This window comes from Balearica regulorum, chromosome 3 (assembly GCF_011004875.1).
Source record: "Balearica regulorum gibbericeps isolate bBalReg1 chromosome 3, bBalReg1.pri, whole genome shotgun sequence".
Classification (NCBI taxonomy): Eukaryota; Metazoa; Chordata; class Aves; order Gruiformes; family Gruidae; genus Balearica; species Balearica regulorum.
Window position 1 is genome coordinate 34,625,178 of NC_046186.1, and position 22,431 is coordinate 34,647,608.

General features: G+C 40.6%; 1 long non-coding RNA gene across 2 annotated transcripts in view; it reads left to right on the top strand.

Moving 5' to 3' along the window:
- Positions 1 to 22,431, top strand: part of LOC142600944 (uncharacterized) — a 74,385-nt gene that overhangs the window by 44,794 nt on the left and 7,160 nt on the right. Inside the window, exon 3 of one of the 2 annotated variants that reach the window (XR_012834444.1) lies at positions 583 to 3,333. The exons of the other annotated variant lie outside the window; for it this stretch is intronic. This is a non-coding gene — a long non-coding RNA (uncharacterized LOC142600944). Of the gene's footprint in view, positions 1 to 582; positions 3,334 to 22,431 lie in introns of those variants that run through there. 2 annotated transcript variants of the gene reach the window in all.

Below are 22,431 nucleotides of genomic sequence, written 5' to 3' on the forward strand. Positions count from 1 at the left end.
CTTTGAGCAGGAGTTTGGACTCGAAGACCTCCTGAGACCTGAGTTATGCAGGAGAGGACATTCTGCTGTGGATCCTAAGAGGTTGTGACAACTTAGTTCTGGGGAGACATAGGATGCCAGATAGTTTATATAGTCATACTGGCTAGATCAGGTTGGTCCTATCTTAGCATGGCGGCTTTTATGGGTCTCATTCTTGGATGCCCAAGTCTTCTTTATAACATAATGAACTGATATTATTTATGACAAAAACCTAATTAAAACAGGCATCATAAAGTTTTTCTCTCGTGTAAAAGAACATCAGAATAGAGGGCTCATAATTCAATTTGTATCAACCCCATAGCTAATCATTACTAGCATTTTTATGACTGCTTCATGGCAAGGATGATACCACTGAAACTTGCTTTGGGTGAATCATTCAGATGAGGTGAGCCAACATTTGCCTTCCTTTTTTGTTCATAAATTTTATTTAATGGGTATTTTATCTATCTTATTTACCTCAAGATATGTGTGTTTATGAACATTTATCTTCCACAATTGTCTAGATATCTCACCATCACTTACAAATTTTATCTTTCCACCAAGAGAGATGGGAACAGTCATCATACTAAAGAGGACGAACAGAAGACAATGAGAAGATTACATGGACATAGTCTCATACGATGACCAAACAAGAAGTGTTACCTTAATCTCTGCAAATCCGCTCAAATAAAGGAGCTGACATAGTATGAGTGAGAACCAACTCATAGTCTGTCTATCTAATATCCTGTTTCTGATGATGAGTCATATCGCTTGCTTCAAAAGAAAATATGGCAAAGTGAAAATAGATATATAGGTGTGGAAGATTATACCAGAAAAGTTTCGCTCTAGTCTCTAGTAGTTACAGATTTGTTTAGCCTTCTGAAGTGTTTTTTGGATGTTGATAACTATGGTAACTCTTAATCTATACAAGGATCTGCTCACTCTTTCCTATCTGAGAACGGGAATGTGAAATATTCATGAGGGAATTCTGAAGCCAGATGGAAGACCTTGACTCCCTCAGTCTTACGGAAAATAACATTGGCATTCCTTATAATTTACAGACATTTCCCAGTACACACTAATTTCAAGATGCCTTTAATACAATCCCACACAATATAAAGAAGTCCAGCTACTCACAACTTTACCTTTTTCAGTTTATGCATTTCTCTCCCATATAAATAATCAGACTTAGGTGAGACCAGAGCACGTGTACATGCATGTATACATGCACATCCACACCTTTCCCTGGAGACTAAATTTGCTGATCTTCCTGTAGGAGTTCAAAAAACATCTGCTAAATATTTTCTGCTCAATGAGAAATGAATGGTGGGTGTTTTAACCTTTACTTTTTCAGCCATTAAATGATGTTTATTCTGCATATTGTTAGAACATGAAATCATGCTCTTCTGCATGACTTTTACATTGCTTTACTATCTGATATAAGAAATACTATACCAATTAGTCACTATCCTCAAATTGCTTCCTTCATGATATTAAGTTGTTGAGTCAAAGACTGAGATAGAATAATCTAACTGTAGGGGAAATTATTAAAAAAAAGAAAAATCAAAGAGATAGACTCCTGGGAAATTTGAGATATTGTACAGACTTGAGAAACCTGCCTCAAAATACCTTCAGTCTAATGATTTTGCCATTTGCATCTCCCTTTTCTAAGGAGATTGTGACATCTCTAGCTCCAGGCAACAGTTTCTGAGAAAGGTGAAACTGACACAATTACATTTGTGACGGATGCCTGTTAATTCCTGACCTCAAGTTACTAGCATACATCTGCACTGACAGACAGAGCCTGGCATGCATGATGCCTTATTTTGCTCCCCTAAAGGCTTACTGTTCTTCCATCATGAAGAGCAGTTCTGACAAGCGTGGACTGAGATAGCAGGTATCTTGCAAGTGAAATGGAAACTCCCTGAGATAGAAGAATCAGTGTCAGAACTAGGCATAATATGGCAGAATTTCACCTTTTCAGATTAGTGAAAAAAATTAAGAAACAGCCTGCAAGCAGCAGGCACAGCCGGTGCGAGCCACATGCCTCATTCTCCTGTTCTTTGCTGTGGATCTCCTGAGCTGCACTGGAGTCTGGAAGCACTGACAATCCAGCACATGGTCCTGACTCTTGTGAAATGGGGGCAGACACAACATTGTGCAGCCTCCCTGAACCTTGTCTTGCTTCACATATGGTCTGTATCCACTCCTGTCTTTTGAACAGTACAGGGTTACTTGTTTAAACACTCAGCCAAAGCCTGCCTCCCAGGGATCTTTAACTTCCTGAGAAGTCTTGTGGGTTGTTTTTTTTTTTTTTTTTTTTATTCTTTGCTGGAGGCAGACAGAACTAAAATGTCTTGCAAAGCTCTCTGTAGTGAGGGGAAGTAACTAAACCTTCCAATTTATGACAGTAAATTGCACCAACTCTGTCATTTTGCTGTAGAAAAGACAAAAGTCTGTGTTAGGCAATGAGCAGCATTCAGGTCAGTGATATCTGCCAAGAGGAGGATGCAATTAGGAAGGTCTCTGATGAGCACTGACCTTATCAAGAAAGGCTTTAATGGTGTTTACCTTGAAATGAAAAAGGAGTCTAATAGGGGAGCAAGACCAATAATCAGTCTCCAGCCTAGGCAAAGCATCCTTCTCTGACAGAGAAGCAAGCGGGAAGGAAAGAGGCTAGCAAAAGGACTGCCTCTTGCTGTCTCAGGGGCAACAGAGACAGGATGAATGCAATGCATGAAAACAATGAAATATTGTAGAATCATAGAATTTAAAAGAAGCAAAAGGGTGATTAGCATACTGTATAAAACCTAAACTAGGAGACATAGTGTATAAAAGGCTGCTCAGGAAGGATTCAGAAATGGCAGAAGTATTAAATCTTTAACAAAGGCCTGTGACCTTCCAACTGTCAAGCTTCTAACTATTAAATGCATGTTTCAAAAAATGAACCAAAATTTGTCTTTAGGGAATTTAATGGAAAATTTCTGCTCTATTAAGTGGTTCCTCTTGATAGAGCCTCTGTTCTTTGTTTCGGTTAAGCTCACCTTTTTTCTGGCTGTCCAGCAATTACATTTTCTCTCCCAGTTTAATGACCCGTGGTATCATATATAAATTAATTTTTAAGTGGAATATGAATCTTTCTGTCAAAGAAAGTCCAGGTATGGATAATCTATGTTCTTAAAAAGTAATTATTTGGTACAGTCACTAGCTGAATAGTCTAGGAAAATGGGAACTGCTGACTTTTTCTAAAAAACCACAAGGTGAAGGTGAATACAATACTGTTTATATTAAATTAATTTTGGGAAACTAGAAAGAAATTAAAGGCTCGATCTTTACTACAGTCAAGTGTAAGAAGAGAAGCTGGAGGGAAAAGTGCCATTCTGAGCAGTTTCTCTCCAAATACTGCAGTGTACAGCACAGGACAGTGGTGGCAAAACTTTTTACTTCATGGACTAAGTGCATTTTTCTTGCTTACTCTGGAAGGTACACAGTAGGCAGTTCCCCTCTGCATGATGTCAGCAGGGAGGGCCTGGTGCTGTGCGGCATCCTGAGGAGTCCTCCTGACCCAGTCCCAAATGCCTTGTACACCAATGCCTGTTGCTTCCTGGACTTGGCATGCATATCCCAGAGAATCCCATCCGCCTTCGTTACACCATCAGTATTCACTCAGATGATGGCTTCAGACCTCACCTATCTCAAAGACGTTGAATTTTTCCATAGTTCACCTTTTTTACAATGTGTGGCTCAAGGTTTCTTACTAATGTTGGTAGAATTTCATATTGCCAAAGATAAAGTGAATGTTTCAAGGACCATCCTCTGTGAGCCGTTCACGGTGTTCAGACCTGGCAAACTGCTCGGACCATCAAGTATTAGTGGGCCTGATTTTGTGAATGCCTCCACTCCTATTCCCCTACACTGCTGAAAGCTAAAAGTTTTGGTGCAACTAGTACCCACCAAAACTGTACATCCCTCCTGCCAACTTCATCTTCACAATGATTGATTTCCCTGCCATATACCTGAGGGATGAAAAAAAAGGGGGACATCTGGGGCAAGTCACTCTGCTTTACTGCTGAGCTAGCACTGACCATGGAGATAACACTAAATGTGAAACCCAAAAAATGTCTTGCAATCAAGACCATAATTTTTTGTGTTTCCCTCAGTCTGCTGTCCTCCAGTTATAAGTAAGTGAAGTCTGCAAAATATTTCACCAATACTTCACCTTCTTCTGATACTGATCAAGGGGAAGTCTTTTGGCCTTAATTTAGATCAGGCCTTTAAAGCAAAGAAGTGGTTTGTTAACTTGAGGAATGTTCCAGTTTCTAAGCATGGTTGATTTTGGCAGGGCTCACGTAGAGTAGCCAATGTAATGATAAACTGTCAACTGTTATGGAGCTGTGAATCAAATGTTCTGCTGAGGAACTGAAGGTCTGCCCCTTGAAAAGGTTATCATCTTGCATAGTCCACAGTTTTTCTTTTTTTTCCAGGAAAATGACTTCACTTGTATAACTGTCAAAGGTTTAATATATAGGCTGTAAAAATGAAACATTTTCTGCCTTAATTAGCCTAAAGCAGAAAGAAAATATTTTTGCCATTATAGCAGTTCCCCATTGTTAGCCATATTTCAACATAACTCAAAGCTTGAGCAGTGCTCAAAGTTGGTTTTTTGGGGGCTGAGAAAAAGTACGACTATTTTAAAGAATCTCACATAAACCACATAGCATTATTTCTCTGGCTCAGTGATCCAATTTTTACTGTTTTATATTTAGGTGGACAGTAGATACACTCAAAACTCTTTTGGCCAGAGAAGAGCTAATGTGTGGGGGGTACACTGTAAAATTTCAGTGATGGATGGATCTTTTTTCTTACATTACAACTATGATTTCAATTATTATTCAAAATTATTGCTGTGTTTTATAAACACAGAAATGGACAGGGTTATTGACACACAAATTCAGTTTATTTATTCTTATTTTAAGTGAATCTCTTAGGGATTGTCATATATAAACACGAAAAAGACCTCAATCAATGTAAGTTCATCTGAAATGCTTTTATTTCTGAAATTAAATAATGCTTGTCATCCCTCTTTATGTCATTTTTTTTTCAGTTGTATGAACAGATAAGCTGCACTGCAATGTTCCAAGTTTCTGTCTGAAAAAAAAAGTAGTAACATCACATTATAAAAGAGATGAAATTTTAATGTAGATTTTCCAAATATTAAAACTAGATATAAAATGCAAATCCTTTGCTTTTCCTTTGTTTTTGCTTTTTTCTTTGTACTGGACAGATATGTATAATGTGAGACTCATTCCAAAGTAGTGTTTCTGGATAAATCAAAGCTACACAGCAACAGGAGCTCTGTCTAAATTGGTGACTGGGACAAAGTGCTTAGTTTATTCTCTATGCAATTCCAGAAGTGAAAAGATAGCACTGTTAAGCTGCAGTAATCAGACTTAGCAGCTCAGCAGGGTATCCACAAGGCTACCTTACAGTTTGGAATACAGTCTCTGGCAAGTCTTAACGAATTTTGTAGTTGTTGCTCAAAGCACTCTTGTGGTCCATTGCAAAATAATGTATGGCTGAAATACTCACAAAGCAATTACAATGATTCAGGTTTTGGAAAACTGGGCTCACTGGAGGTAGAATCAGATATTCAGCTATTATAAATCACTGACTGCATTAATGTCAATACAGACTTATACTCTACAAAGGCCTGATAATCTTGGTTTGTAAGAAGACAGTTCCCTAAAGATGTGATCCAAAGACCAATGAAGTCATCGGGAGGTTTTCCATTAATTTCAGTGACTTTTAGATCAGTCTGCAAGTATTTAATGTTAATCTATTTTTAAAAATAAAATACAGGTAACCTTGGAAGCAAGTACAAACACACATATATTCAGAAAAAGACATATCCAAAGCATTAAACTTCAAATGAAACTTCAAACGAGAAACAGATTCAGAATCTCTAACAACTTTAGGCAATGAATTCCACAGATTATCACCACTTTTACAGGCTGTGCTTTGCTCTCCCACTATACCTTTCTTTAGTTTTTATCTCTGCTATGAAGTGGATGTAAATACGTGCAGCAGTATAGCATAGTACAATTACAATGCAGAGAAAAGGGTTTATAGCAAAGACTTGGAGCTGGACAATTAATGAGATTAATTTTGATTGGTGTGTCCAGCTGAATCTATTGTGATCTATCCCATTTCCATTTTTTTTTTCTTGTTTATTATGGCTGACCACTGGAGGCCCGAAGCGACATGTTTCAAGGTGATATGTGTGTTTGTGAGCTGTTTGATTGACTTCATGTATGCACTAGTGCCTACATAACAGTGTAACAGGGGCAAATGGTTATTAGAGGACAGGAAGAGAGACACCACCCGTTTTAGCAAAAGTACTGTTACCTTGTGCCAGAACAGACTGCTTGTGGAACTGTAGTGTAAAATAAAACATAGAATTAGACACTGATCTCATGAAGAAAAATCCAGGTCATTAGGTCTTTGAGCATATATCCCTGATAAACGCATGAGCACGCTTGTCATTAGATTTCAGACATCTATTTCTGCCATATTTGGGACCTCTTAATTCTGCCTTTTTTTCCTCTGATGGCAGTTATTTACAGTAACATTTCTAAGATATCACACTGTCTTGGCTATTCGCAAAAAATAACTCTTTGTAATAACAATGGTCTTTTGACCGTTTTGAAAAGTTATTTTTATTAATATTGCAAAAGATTTATAGAGAATGTACAAAATCATTAAAATCTTGCCCCAGACATGGACGTTTTATGGGCAGGAAAAAGTGACTCCTTCCATTTATGAAAAATAGAGTCACATCACAGGAAAAAGCATTATTTTACCCACACACTCAATCACATATGAAGAGTGAAATAGTACTGCTAGCACCCAGTTTATACAGTCATAAAAATTATGACTTCATTATAAAAAAATAGTTAACTGAAAATGCTTGACAAAGTTTTTTAGTCTTTGTCCAGCCTAGGGGAACTAGTATGTGTAAAATTATTATAATAAATTATTTAAGGAAAGTAATGAGACCTGGGTTTTAAACAGTGATTCTGGTTTTGAATTATTAGACATTCAGGGCCAATTTCAGACATCATGAAAGAAAATTCAACTTTGTTGAGGTTGGTGATTGTAAAAGAGGCAAGAACAGGTCATACTTCCCTCAAATTATTATTTCTACTACCACTAAATAATGTCTTCTGGTTTAGAGAAAGAGCAATATATTGTGGGTATTTTTATTTGATTCATTTACTCTTTTAATTATTTCAAACTGCCATTATTTTGAAGCAAAGATCAACAGAGTTAGCATAGGAAAATGATACAGTATAAGCTTCTATAAAAAATACTCTTACTGTACCAGGTAATATGTTCAGCTACACTGAAGTCAATATAGTCTTTTGGCAACAATTATTTGTTGTTCTGTAAACAAATTCACATTTTCAAAGGACCTTTACCCTCTTCCTGGAGAGCAGTACTGCTGCTGGCACTTTTCCCTTCTTTACATTCTGATCTGATGCTATTCAGCAGAGGGGTTATGCTGCTGACTCAGAAAATGATGTGGGAAGCAGGTCCTGAGATGAGGCACATGGCAAATGGCAGGAGAAGACACTACTGACATTGCTGTGGCAGACCAGAGTAGTCTGACACTTCCCTGAAGATAGTGCTATCTCTTCACTTCCCATTGGTGTCTTGAAGGTTGCTTATAAGCTTTTTTCCTACTATTTCCCATGATGTTCCTGTATTTCCCTCTTCACCCCCCAATGTCCATCTCTCTCCTACTGAAAGCAGAAAAAGTTGCCACCCCGGTAAATTTACTAAGATGTGGATCTGAAATCCAGCATGTTCCATGTGAATCTTTCCCTGGACATCTCTGGCTTTGGAAAATGTTCTAGACACAATCAGAAACAACTAGTCTTCTAACCTTTGGGTCTTTCTGCTGTAACATGAAAATATACCTTTTTCTTTTTCTTAAGCTCCCATGTCTATGGTCTCTGATGATGAATCCTTCTGTCATTAACTTAAATGGAAGAATTCCATAAAATTCAGGTGTAGCATGTAACTGGCATTTTGCAGTGTTTAGTTGATGTGCACCTCTGCATTTATTCTGAGGAAGTAGGTGGAATGGTACCAAGCAGCAATGAACCTTACCTGTCCTGTTTAGAAAATGAAAATCATGAGCTCAGCCATAATTGTGTTACGCTATTTTTGACAGGTTCTAGATGGCTTTGAATTATTGGTAAAATTATATATAACTTTAGACAAAATAAACTATATTCCCAATTGGCTTCTGCTGTCAAGCTGTTTTCGTTTATTTGATACTCAGCAGTGTCATAGTAAATTGCTGAAACAAAGTTATTTTTTCTTCTTCTTTACCAGTATATGAGTGGCATTGATTTCAGCTGTTAACAACCCTTTTGATGTATTTCTTACTGTACACCAAAGGCACTGTCATAAAAATATGACTTAGGGTCACGTTTAAATAGGATACCTACCACAGGAAATTCTGTCATGATCAAGTGAATGCAGATTATATTATCAGGGAAACATACTCTGAAATGATTTTTCAACTTGAAATTGTTGAAAATTTTTTCAAAAGTTTCAGTGCTCTGTGAACAGAAAATCTGTGTATGGAAGTTTTAGTCTCAAAAAGATTCTTCCAAAAGTTGTAAAAATGAAGCTGAATTAGAAATAAATTATTCAAACCCATTTGGGGCCCTGAGTTATACTGTCTGTTTCTTGGCATTAAGTGTCTATTCTTGCTGGAGTGTGTCATAGTTTCTGTTAGAAAGTGTAAAAAAGCTGACCAGATGATGTCAGCACAGACAAGGTGGCTCCTGGCAGCAGATATTAAGTAATAGCTGGGCTTAAAAGCTGTGAAATGCATTTGGCTAGCTGGCGTCAGGCTGTAGTGTGTGACCTCTCCTTCTAGGTGCGTTAGCCTCAGCCAGCAGAGTCCCTGGCACAGGGATGTGAGCACGAGCTTGGAAACATGTACTTACTGCAGGCAGAGGCGCGGAGGCAGCTCCTTGCCCACTGCTGGCTCCTCTTCGCTCTCCCCTGGCGGGAAACACCTCCCTGAAGGTTGCTTCCTGAATCGGTGAATGTTTTTTCTCTGGAAGGAGCAAAACATGTTAAAATTGGGGAGGTGGGGGGATGAGGGGTGGGTTCCCAAAGTTTTCTTTCTGGAGGGCTATGTGATAGATGGGAAGACCATAATAAAAGCTGACTGCTTGCCAAGGCCTAAGGGCTTCCCTGTTGTCTTTCTCCTCTGCTCCAGAGGCTGTATGTGAAGCCAGATACCTGGTCCTTTTGTCTGTCCAGCTGCTGTGACTATCCTGGATTATTGCCCAGTCCTGGCATTGCCCATGGAGCAGGCCCTGTTGAAGCTTCTTGGGGTTAGTGTAAAGGTAAAAAATGAGTTGGGGCCTGAAGCATGCACTGCAGTCTCCAGGATCCATCAGGTGGGTCAGTGCCAGCCTCTGACCACTGAGAGTTATATAGGTCCTGGCATGAGGATTGCAGCTCTCTTGGGAATCTCTCCACTAGAGGGGACCTGCCTTGCACCCTCAGCTGAGACTGCCATGCTGTCACTCCCTTATTTGTTAAAAAATGCATTTCTGTACTTATGCAACAAATAAAGTGTTGTAAAACAAGGAAGCAAAAGCCCACCTGCAAACCAACAGACGAACCCGAGTGTTTTGTCAGCTAGGCAGCTGGATCTGCCTTCTGAATTTGCTGTTTGTAAATCATAAAGTCATAGATTGGTTTGAGTTGGAAGGGACCTCAAAGATCATCTAGTTCCAACCCCCCTGCCATAGGCAGGGACACCCTCCACTAGACCACGTTGCCCAAAGCCCCATCCAACCTGGCCTTGAACACTTCCAGGGAAGGGGCCTCCACATCCTCTCTGGGCAACCTGTTCCAGTGCCTCACCACTCTCACAGTAAAGAATTTCTTCCAAACATCTAATCTAAATCAACCCTCCTTCAGCTTAAACCCATTACCCCTTGTCCTGTCACTACACTCCCTGATAAACAGTCCCTCACCATCTTTCCTGTAGGCCCCTTCAGGTACTGGAAGGCCGCAATTAGATCTCCCCGGAGCTGCCTTTTCTCCAGGCTGAACAACCCCAACTCTCTCAGCCTGTCCTCACAGGAGAGGTGCTCCAGCCCTCTGATTAGCTTCGTGGCCCTCCTCTGGACTCGCTCCAACAGCTCCATGTCTCTCCTATACTGGGGCCCCCACAGCTGGACGCAGTACTCCAGGTGGGGTCTCACAAGAGCAGAGTAGAGGGGCAGAATCACCTCCCTTGACCTGCTGGTCACGCCTCTTTTGATGCAGCCCAGGACACAGTTGGCTTTCTGGGCTGCAAGCACACACTGCTGGCTCATGTTGAGCTTTTCATCAATCAATACCCCCAAGTCCTTCTCCTCAGGGCTGCTTTCAATCCATTCCTCGCCCAGCCTATAGCTGTGCTTGGGATTGTGCTGACCCACGTGCAGAACCTTGCACTGGGCCTTGTTGAACTTCATGCGGTTTGCATGGGCCCAGGTCTCAAGCCTGTCCCTCTAGATGGCATCCCTTCCCTCCAGCATGTTGACCACATGACTTGGTGTCATCAGCAAACTTGCTGAGGATGCACTTGATTCCACTGTCCATGTCACCAACAAAGCTGTTAAACAGTGCCGGTCCCAGTACTGACCCCTGAGGAACGCCACTTGTCACTGGTCTCTACTTGGACATCAAGCCGTTAACCGCAACTCTTTGAGTGCGACCATCCAACCAATTCCTTATCCACCATGTGGTACATCCGTCAAATTCATGTCTTTCCAATTTAGACACAAGGATGTCAGGTGAGACAGTGTCAAATGCTTTGCACTAGTCCAGGTAGATTACATCAGTTGCTCTTCCCTTATCCTCCAATGCTGTAACCCTGTTGTAGAAGGCCACCAAATTTGTCAGGCACGATTTTCCCTTAGTCAAGCCATGTTGGCTGTCACCAATCACCCACTTATTTTCCATGTGCTTTGTCACCAATTACTCACTTATTTTCCATGTGCTTTAGCGTAGTTTCCAGGAGGATCTGCCCCATGATCTTGATGGGCACAGAGGTGAGACTGACCAGCCTGTAGTTCCCTGGGTCTTCCTTTTCTCCATTTTTAAAAATGGGTGTTATATTTCCCCTTTTCCAGTCAGTGGGAACTTCACTGGACTGATGCAACTTCTCAAATATTGTGGCTTAGCCACTTCATCCGCCAGTTCCCTCAGGACCCATGGATGCATCTCATCAGGTCCCATGGACTTGTGCACCTTCAGATTCCTTAGATGGTCTCAAACCTGATCTTCTCCTAGAGTGGGCAGTTCTTCATTATCCCATTCCCTGCCTTTGCCTTCTGCGACTTGGGCAGTGTACCTATAGCAATTGCTGGTGAAGACTGAGGCAAAAAATACATTGAGTACCTGAGCCTTCTCCATATCTCAGATAACCAGGGGCTTGCTGTGCGCCCTTCTTGCTGCCCTGCACCATTTCATTGTCACTGCAGCCAAGGCTGCCCTTGAGTTTCACATTCCCCACCAGCCCCTCCTTGTTGGTGAGAACAGCCTCTCCCCTCAGCATCTCTGTCTAGGTGGGGTGGAGGCATCAGCCACTGCTGGGGTAGACAGTGCAGACCTCCCAGCCAGAGTTGCAGCCTTTGCTCTCAGACGAGTGCCCACCATTCTGCCTCAAGGGCCAGGTAAGATGGGTGCCCTTGACCTGTCACTGAACAGTGCCCAGTTACTGGGTGATATGTGCTTCAAGTCTCCCACTGGTGGAATATCCCTCCTTTGACCAGGCACCCTCCCACACCAGCTGCCGTGCCATGCCCTGGCTGAGGCGCCATGCCCCGTTTGCCGGCTCTGGTCGCAGTGTTCCTGGTGGCTGGTGCTCCCTGGGCTGCCTTGGGTAGTTGTGGGGTGGCCGCTGGTACTCCTGGCCCTGCCCAGGCCGTGGCAGTGCCTCTATGAGAGCTGCTGGCTGCTGGTGGGTCTCTCTGCTCCCCTGACATCTCCCTGCCTTTGGAAATACTACTGTGCACCAGGATCTGCTGCTTCACTGCGGGTCAGGCCAGCTCCAGAGCAGCTCCCTCGAAGACCCTTCAGATATAGTTTGAACTCCTCACTTGACACACTTGCTGCTCCTGTAAGAACTGGCTCAACTTCCCCTGCTGCTGATGTGGGAATATTAGCCTCACTTTTTTCTTCTAAAGAGGAAAAGCAAATACCGATCCATGTTTCAGGTTTTTGCATTATCCTGTTTCCACTTGTCTCACCTGGAAACATGCAGCATTGATCCTTTAAGATATTTGACCTCTGTCTTTGGAATTACTCAAAACCAGTGTGTTTCATATATCTGAAAAAGAACTGGTTAAAACATTTTCTTTTCCTTGCCCTTGTTCGGTATCACGCAGTGTCCCTGACAGCCTGCATGCAGTTCTGAAGAGCTCCTGTTGGTGCAGGTGGTGTTATCTGACTACCCTGCAACACCAATGTCTCCCTCAGACCAAACTGGCCGTGTTACAGAGGTGAAAGAATCCTTCTGATACAGGAAATGGTTTTCACCTTTTCCTTTTAAATGAATTTTTATTGCAGAAGGCTACAACTCAAATGAGCTCAGAGGCTGCTAATGACTTCTACTTCCTAACACTCATCCAAACACCTCCTGCTGCCCTTTCAGCTTCGTTCATTCACTCCAGTACCTTTTCTCTCCCCTTTCTCTGCTTAGCTTGGGCTGTGAGACACTATGTGATGTGCTGCCCAGGAGGGATAAGAGGGGAGAAGAAGCAGAGGGAAGTGGCCAACCAGGAGATGTGAGTCCTCTGGCAGGGCCAGTATGTGGCAGAACTTTCTCCTAGGCCAGCCAGCAGTCAGGAGACATAAATAGTCTGACTGGCACCAGCTGGGAAGTGCATAGTCAAAAGGCACATGTTGCCTCATCCCTGGTGGGCAACAGAGACTGTCTTGTGGGCCAGACCTGGCCTGCAAGCTGGCTGCAGTGCAAGCCTGCCTTACAACCTAAGATGGAGAATATAATTTTCCTTCTAGAATAACGAAAAAATTGCTGTTAATTTACTGAGCTATTTTGGAATATGAGATGCAATTGCTATGTTAGTTACTTGGATCGGTGTTGCTCCCTTATTTGAATTTTCCAGAGAATGACGTGCATGCCATCAGCAAGGCATGCCTTTCTGGTTCCCGCTTCTCCTCACCTCATTCACCTCCACAGTGCTCTTTAGACATGTATGATTTGCTGCCTGGCTTGGAATAACAACCTCTGCCCCGTGGCTTCATTCTGTACTACAACAATCTTTCTTAAACCGAGGGCTGTGTTCTAGAAAATAGTAGCATTTTCCAGTTAAAACACATGTTTTCTTCCTGTATGAAAAATACCTTTAAACTTCCTCAGAAGATTGGTTCCAAATAGCACTCCTATGCTGATGCCCCACTCTTCTCAAGCCCCTTGCTTATTTAGTGTTGTCAGTTACACCATTTTCCATTAATATTCTTCAGTAACCTTGGCAGGGCACCATTTTCTACAGCCCCCCTCTACAAGAGAGAATTTTTTCCAGCTGTTCAGGTAATATAAAAATGTATTCTTGAAAACTAACCCATGCCTCAGGCTACAACCTTTAGTTTTAACTCACAGACAGGTACTATTTGATAGAGGAAGAGTTCAAGGACACTGGTGGCTTAGAATTTGCAGGTAGGTAGTTTGTAACCCTATTCCTGTAGTAGTCTTTCCAGCAGTAGTGGGAAATCCCATTTAAAATGTCCAATCCTTTTTCTTTTCATATGAAATAACATCCTCTGTTTTACATACAAGCAAAATTTGATTCTCTGCTGTTTATTTCCATTGGCTTGCGTAAATTTATACTTTGTGTTGCTATTTCCCTTCTGATCACAAGCAATGTTCTCTTTGATATAGTTTCTTCTCTGCTGATCCCACACGCTTTTCTAGCCTGCAGACCAGTGCACCTTTGCTGTCTGGTCCGATCGCTTTGCTGAATGTTACAGGTTTGGGATTCACTATTGTATTCCTATAACTCTGTGGCTTGCATTAGCAATGAGGTAGTTTTGTTCTAGGCTAGCCTGTACTGTCACGTCCCACACTCTCAGATTTTTTTGTGGCTGGATGCCCGAGATGATTTTCTAAATCTCTGCAAGCTTTTCTAACTTCTTATTTCTGTACAGGTATTTTGGTACAAGAAAAAAGTGCAGAGGGAAATTCTAGCTTCTCTCTATTCTCCAATTCTCCTGTCTAGTAGGAAGCACTTAATGATCATTCTTTCCAAGATTACTTCTTAATTTGAGCGTTTTCCCTGGGTATTCTGATCAAGAGAAGGAAAAGAAATGCCTCCTGGGAAAAGCCACAGCCTTTTGGGACTACCTATGGATATACTGCACTCACAGAACCATGAAGCACAGTATTATGCTACAGGATTTAAGACACATCAAACTCATTATTTTGGTAGAACAGGGGAGGAAGAGTTAGAGGAACCTGCCTTCAACTTCTCCATGAGAATCAACCTCAGAGTACAAAAAGAGCTTCATTAATTGCCTGGGGAGCTGATAAAATAATCATAATGGATGCATTTGGACAGAAAGACAGTTGTTAACATGCTCCTTATTTTCTGGCAACAGGAGCGTGGGGGCTGAAATCAATGTCATTTCACTCTATCTGTGTGCAGGAAAAGAGCACAAAATAATCTGATTTTTTATTGTTAAGCTGGCACTACACAGACTAACAATTTCTGAGTTCTGGAAAGCCAGACATTCTTCTTAACTGAAGAATATTAACTTAAGACAGCTTGAACTCTGCTTTAGGCCCAGAAGTGTAAATCTGGAATAAGTTCACTGATTTTGATGAGGATACTTTGGATTTACACCAGTGACTGAGAATAGAACTTGGGTCTGTATCTTACCCTACTCATGGTAGTGAAAAATACGATCCTAATACAGACGTGCAAGTGATCACAGGAGTATTCTCATACTGGTTCTACACTTAACTTTTAGATGCAGGATTTAAGACTGTGGAACAACATCCAGCTTACACAAGAGTACCTTTCAGCAACCTGGTAAAGAGGATCTATAAGAGGAGTAGCAATCTAATGCTTTCATGGCTCATACAGCTTTCCTGTACAGGCCTCTCCTGCCTCATGAGAGGACATTCAGAAAATATTGTTGTGTTTTATTTTTTCTTTATTGAAGTTTATGGGTATAACACACAAAAATAGTTTATGCAGTAATTGTTCAGGAAAAGGTTATGTGGAGATGGGGGAACTGAAAAAGTCGGAATAGTTTTTATTGTCATGCCTTTGCAGAAATGCAGATCATTATAGACACTGGCATTATCAGCTTTTGAACTGCAGCATTTTTCTTTCTAGCCCAAACTTGTTTCCTTGCAAGTAACTGGTTTGCAAATGAAAATGTTCTATACACAGTAAAGCTTCATAAACCTCATGTGCTGTTTTGACAAGATCTTTTCTTTTGTGAGAATATGTATGGAAAGTGTCACAGTCATAAAGCTCAACCAGTTTTACCCTTCAAAGGTTAATTATTTCTTTTCTTTCAGATAATATTCCATATCCTGCTATGACTTTTCAGTTGTTTACTTGCTATAGTGCAAAAACTTCCTGAGCCACCCTTCTTGGCATGATAAATCCACAGATACTGTGCTTTAAAATGATACACAGATGGGAAAGTTTCTAACAGGCATCAAAGCCATTAGATTTGTATTGCTTTTCTTATTGTTTGGTAATCATGGAGAGGGATTGGATCCCTCTGTGACCTGGCTAATTGAAATGAAAGTCACAGAGTATTAAAAACAAATGGGAAGATGGAAAAGAAAGTTGCAGCAGGATTTTCAAAGGAGTTTTCAATCTCATGGACACTCATTGTCACTTGAGTGCCCAATTGCCTCAGGCTGCACTGGAAGACCCATCATGAGAGATGGAAAAAACAAAACCCCAGCTAACCCATATCTCAAACTTAAAAAAAAGAAGAAGCTACAGTCACAGACTAAATAGAGCATGATTTGGGGTTATGCTGTGCTCTGCCACTGGCTTTAATTGGGCAAGCGTGTTCATGTGCTTTGATTTTTCCTAGAGACAGAAAAGAATCAATAGAAGTGTCATCAGGCAGCATATTTTGCTCTTTATTCACTTTGGTAATCCCTATCTTTAGCTGGAAACTGCTGCCAGTGTACTTGAAACGTAACATCATAATCACGCAATTCCTTAAACTCAACAAGGTGACATTCTTTAAAGTTTAAAGAGATGATACAAGAAAACCCAAACAGTTTTAGTGCTGAACATTCATGAAACACAATTTCTGTGGCTTTTCTCTCATTTCTGAATACTTAACAGTTGAAACCAAGTGATGTCCCAGTCCAGTAAAGCACTTACAGTTTGCATAATAGTTGAGGGACATGAATGGCTTAATGAAACTAATTAAACCACATATGAAGTTAAAATAACTACGTAATGCTTTCAGATACATTCTAGCCTATTTTACTTCAAGCCAACAAATAGATCTTCAATTTTTTTATTGTTTGTTACTTTCAGCCTTCATTTTCCATCATTCTCTCATTGCATGAGAAATTGGGATAAACCAATAGACTGACTTCACTAGCGTGGGCTTCTTTTGAGGGAGAGAGCCATGTCTTGATGTTGTAAAAGAAGTATCTAAGCATGTCTCATCGGGCATAATGAACAGGGCTTTTATTGATGTCATTAGAGATGATATATTTTAGTGATGTCTACTTTCTAATGAAGAGCATGTTCAGTCACACAGATTGCACATCTGTTTTATATGACATTTCTTGAGAGTTATTTACATGAAAGTCCATTACTATTCTGGATTCTGTTTATATTTGTGGGAGTTTCCCACATGGGGTTGTTGGACATACTTAATACCTACAGAACCACCAGCACAGTTACAGTAAAATACATACAACTTCCTGGGTAATCAAAGTGTGACATGAGTGAAAACATAAACGTAAATGATCTCAACATGATTGTCTGGGTTTTTTTTTTTTTTTTTATTTCATTTGCTCTATTCATGGAAAATATTCACAGTGTAGATCCAAGTATTATGCAGACATCAATATCTTCTTTTTATGCTCTCAGTATTCTTTGGGACATCAAGAACTTTTACCAGTGGTCACTATGTTCTGCTAGTGGTATGGCAGAAATATTGCTAGGGGTTGACAAAGCTCTTACTAACCTTCCTTGACCCTTCTGTAATAATGACACAAGGCTGAAAAGTTTTCTCACTGCTATGCTGATTGACAGCTGTATGGCTGCACACTAAGAAATCTGAGATGCTCCAGTGGTGAGAGTGTCTTAGGTCTACAAGGGAACATTCTAATTCGGTTTTTCTCTATAACCTTCAAAACCAAATATTGTTCGATGTGCTCAGACTGTAGCTCAGGTAATTCTACTACTTTTTTGCTTATTAGATATGTATTTAGTCAATGTTTTTTCTATCAGTATAGCTATTAAACACTGCATGGGGTAGCAGCCAGTGGGACAATTAGTAGCACTACTTGCAATACAAGTTGCGGTATGCCTATATTCAGTTAACAACTAATGGAATCAGAATACAATTACCAGTTAATATCATCATGGTTGTTAGCTGATCATTCACCAGTTAGGTAGAGGAACACAGCATTAGAAAAAATGGGCATATATTCTATTTGCATTTAAAATGCTACTTCTTAACATATATGAACTGATGGTCTTTCTCCAAAACTCTTCTTCAGTTAAAGCTTTGTCTTATTAGCCTGACAGAGTTTGCATGAAAATAGGATACCAGATTTTACTCCATAGTCTGAAAGCATAAAATAGGATACAGTAAGGATAAGATAAATACCTTATTTCTTTGTCAGAGGTTCCACTGGTACAAAATGCTATTGGCAAAGTGATATTAATGAGAAAACCACAAATCATATCAAATCCTTTTGTTTAGAAAATGACATCCAAGAAGGGAAAACTAAGTTTAGATATGGTGATAGATATGGCAATTAATAAACCTTAGAGTATACATCTATTGCTACAGAAAAAGTTATGTCCCTTCTAAGCTGGTAGAGTATTTATGGCATCTCAAACACTGACACATTGCTGAAAAACATTCTTAATTCGAAAGTCCAAATTCGTTATCTTTTCACACCGCACAGCTGACATCAGTCAGGGTATTGAAATCCATGGTTTGACATGCAATGCTTTGAATGTCCTGGGAGCATGGAAAAAGCTGTGTGACTGTATCTTTGTCCTCTTTCAAATAAGTCTTTCAGGCACAGTTCTGGCATTACATCAGCAAAGCTTAGGCTGACAGTCATGGCCAGGCCAGTAGGAGGCTTTTCTTCTTCTTCCTTTCTTCTTCTCTTTTTTACTGGTCCATGTGTAGCCCCATCTATTCATCCTTCTATTCTGTCTTCCAAAGAATCAAGACAAAACAAAAAAAAAAGAAATAAATCTTGCGACACATGTAACTAAGAAGGCTGACTGGATTTTTAACCTCATTTATTTGTATTTTTACTTCATAAATCCTTCACAGCAGGAACTGTCTCCTTCCCAAGATTGTACAAGATGCAAACCTGGAGGGGGCCTTTGGGAATGACTGCCATCAATCCTAAAATAACAAATGCTGAGTTTGATCCAGAATGTTGTGTTTGCAGAGCATATGCACAGTATATTCTCAGTTTCCAAACTTAGAGCAGTTAACAGAGTGAAAGGAAAAATCTTCCCACCTCTTCCTTATATGACTAAACAAACATTTCTAAATAGTTTTCATTAGAACTAATAGGCAAATTTCACAGCCATCAAGGTCTGATATACCAAAAACGAACTACGCTACAACTTCAAATCTTCAGCTGCATTTCTACATAAATCTGAGAAGCCCCTGATTGCTTGAAGGTCTGAACGAGTTCCTGCATGTAACTTATTCTTGAAGATGTACATACGGTAGATAAGTATAGAAATGCCATAGCAAGTTTTGTATTTTAAATTGAATATACCAATATATAGGAGTTGTTATATAACATAGACCAATAGTTCTTGCATAACATATCAATTTTCTCAATCTTTTCTGCAACTTGCATTTCTTCTAGCAGTTCTTCCCTTCTTAAGCTTTCTGAATGCCTCATCCGTTTTGCAACTATTGAACTCACTTGTGACAAGTCATGCTACTTTCAGACAATGGTAACTAGTAATCAAAGTTACCCAGTGTGTCACCCAGGATTTAACACAGTAAACTTTGTGGTGGTGTGAGCTACAACCCCTTGAGTGGTTGAAGTCTCTACCACAACCTTCTGACAGCAGCAGGGGGGCTTGCAAGGGTTGCTGCATGGGACAAACACTTACAGGGGTGTGAGACCCACTGCTGAATGTCAAAGATGGGTGTTCATGAGTCATTCACTGCCCATGGTGCAGCATGGGTCTGTGTTCTCCAACTCTGCTCCTGCTGTGCCTGGTTTTTCCAGCTTGATCTCTTGCCTATTGTTGTGCTCCCAGTTTCAGTTGCTCTTCTGTTGATTTGGCTGTAGTCAGCAGGGTTTATGACTGTCTTATACAAGCCCTGAGAGACAGCTTTGTTGGTGTGAATAATTCTTTCTCTAAGTCCCCTAATTACTGCTAATATTTGTTTTGTTTTCATAACAGCTCCAAGCCAGATTTTCCATGAGGAGGTCAGCAATAATGCTGCCTGCCCTGAAGAATTCATGTGCATGCTCTCCTGCTGTGTCAACTTTTTGCTCATTCTTGGTAAACAGATCTTGTCTGGGACAAGTGTGGCCCGAAAGATGACATGTGGTGCACTGATGCTCATCTGGGTTTTAGGAAAATGCATGACCAGTTGAAGTCAGTCCCATATCTGTCTGCCAGTGGTATCAGATTCCCCTCGCACACTGTCTCCTCTGTGTGAGCAGCCAAAGCCAAGCTGCTTCAAGGTACAGGCCAGATTACGGCAGTGCCGTTTAATTTCCTATCCAGCATTTAGCTCCCCACATTTTCCTCATGGATTGCTCCAAACTGCCAGTCCAACCACATGATCCAATGTGCAGCCAGCTGGCTGGAGTACAGTCAGAGCCTGGTCAATATTTGGAAAGTACACATGCTGCCTGATTTCAGCTGAAATAATGGAATATTCATAAATATAACATGATTTTTGAAGAGGCTGAACAGCTAGCCATTTGACAGATTGGTTAACTATGCCCTTAATCTATCCATCAAGCAAATTAAAGCGCTGCTACAAAAGCAAATCAGAAAACAAGGTAGTGCAAAACTGTCTCAAACACCTTGCCAGTGGTTCAAAACTTGAGCTTTGCCTCTTGCAATTCTGTTTCTCAAAAGAAGCAGCAAAAGCTGGGGAGAGAGGACAGGATTATGAACTGGTTGCAGGATAGCATGTATGTATTTCCACAAAGATGTCTCTCCGACTATTTAGTGAGGCTTAGGTCCTCAATTTCCCTCTGCATTTCTGTCTAACCTTTTGAGTTCCAGTGACTTGGGCAGTTTGGACAACAGCAGCCTTATGCTACAAGGGAAAACAGAAGTAGGAAAAAAACTCCAACATTCCAAGAGAGGGAGGATCTCACTTTTGCTGCCTGATTTTCCTTCATTTATTTAAGAATTTACAGAAATGCACTCTCATTTCTATTCTACTTTGGAGTTGGGGTTTGGTTCATTTGCTTTTGTAGGAGAATTTTCAAAAAACCCCTTCATCTTAGCTTTCACTTAGCAGAACAGAGCTTTGTGAATGTGAAGGTTTCAGTGTTTGTTTCCCGTTCAGTCATACAGGAACTTATACAGGAAACTGCAACCAAGCTGGATGATATTATGAAAATATGACAGAGTATTAATAAACTCTGAAGAATGGTGAAATGGCATCTCATGACCCTAGGTCAGCAACAGAAGAAAGATATATTTCATTCAACACTTAATTTAATAGAAAAAAAAAGATATGTTTGCTCTACCTTGACCAATAAAACTAACTAGGGACAAAATGTTCCTGGTTGTGTATGTTAGACATGTAGTGATTCTAGGGTGTGAAAAATAATAACATATAGAACTGAAAATAACCTGGACAACATGCAATAAGGTACTGTACAATCTGCCAATGAACAGCTATATCTGGCCTGAGTACGCATCTCACCTGTTGTCCCACTGATATTTATGAACATGTTTCTGTGCTCCACCAGGCCCTGGACAGCAGGGGGTTAGCCCTGTCATATGTACCAAACCACACTACCTTAACGATAAATATGAGTGCATTTGTAGAATGAAACCACAGGCAATGAGGTCTTGATGCCCAGACTATGTGCATTTCAAAGGCATATACTTTGGAGTAATTCTAGTCTGTGTTCTTGGGCTGCTGGGCCATAGTGGTTGGGAGGTAGAATCATAAGAGCAGTAGAATGGTTTGGGTTGAAGATCATTTAGTCCATTTCCCCTACAGGTTAGACATTAGAGGCATTCTTTTCTTTTCAATCCCTTTTTTCAATCCAGCTTGTGTCTTGATACCACTGCACAATGTGAAGTCAAGCATGGTAAGGGGAGGTGGCACAAAGACCCATGCAGCAGTAGGGTGCAGTAAATTCATGAGACCACTGGAAAAGTTCATACTCTACCAGAAGATATGCCAGGCTGATTCCTAGCAAGGCTTCACTGCCTGGACATCAGAGAAACCAGAGAACACCAGATCCAGATGCAGAAGCCAGTAACAAATTACAAAAACAATGTGGATAGTTTAAATGACTTGACTTGGCAGGGTGAACAAGACATGACAAATATTGTTAGTGCAGATATCCTGAGACAAAGAATATACCTAGGCTAGACTATAGCAGAATTAATTCTATATACTAATTTACTTCTTATTTTTCTAGTTACTAAAAATGGGTAATATTTTTAAATTTTGCTACAATTCCAAATGCAAGCTCCCCTGCACCTTCATAGTCTGGTTTGCCCTTATCTTTATAGACAAGAGCTGTCAGAAAGATTGGGGCAGTAAAAAGAAAAACATACTTCCAAACAACATTGTGGGCTGCATGGGCCGCTGTCCTATTTTGAATACCTCTTGACTTGGTCTTATGAACTAAAAGAAGAAGAAAAGTCAGGGTGCAGACATCAGATCTGAGAACTGCTGAGCAGAAGCTGTGCAGGGGAACTATGCAGCAATTACTAATTTATTTCTTGTCATAGATATCTCGTGCTTTCCATGCCATGGCCACTTGTCTTGCCCTTTAACTAGTTGCTAATCAATCTACATTAACCAGCCTGCTTATGGATAGGAAATTCATTAATGAGTTTTTTAAGTAACTGGATGAAATCCTGGCCCAACTCTCATTTACCTCAA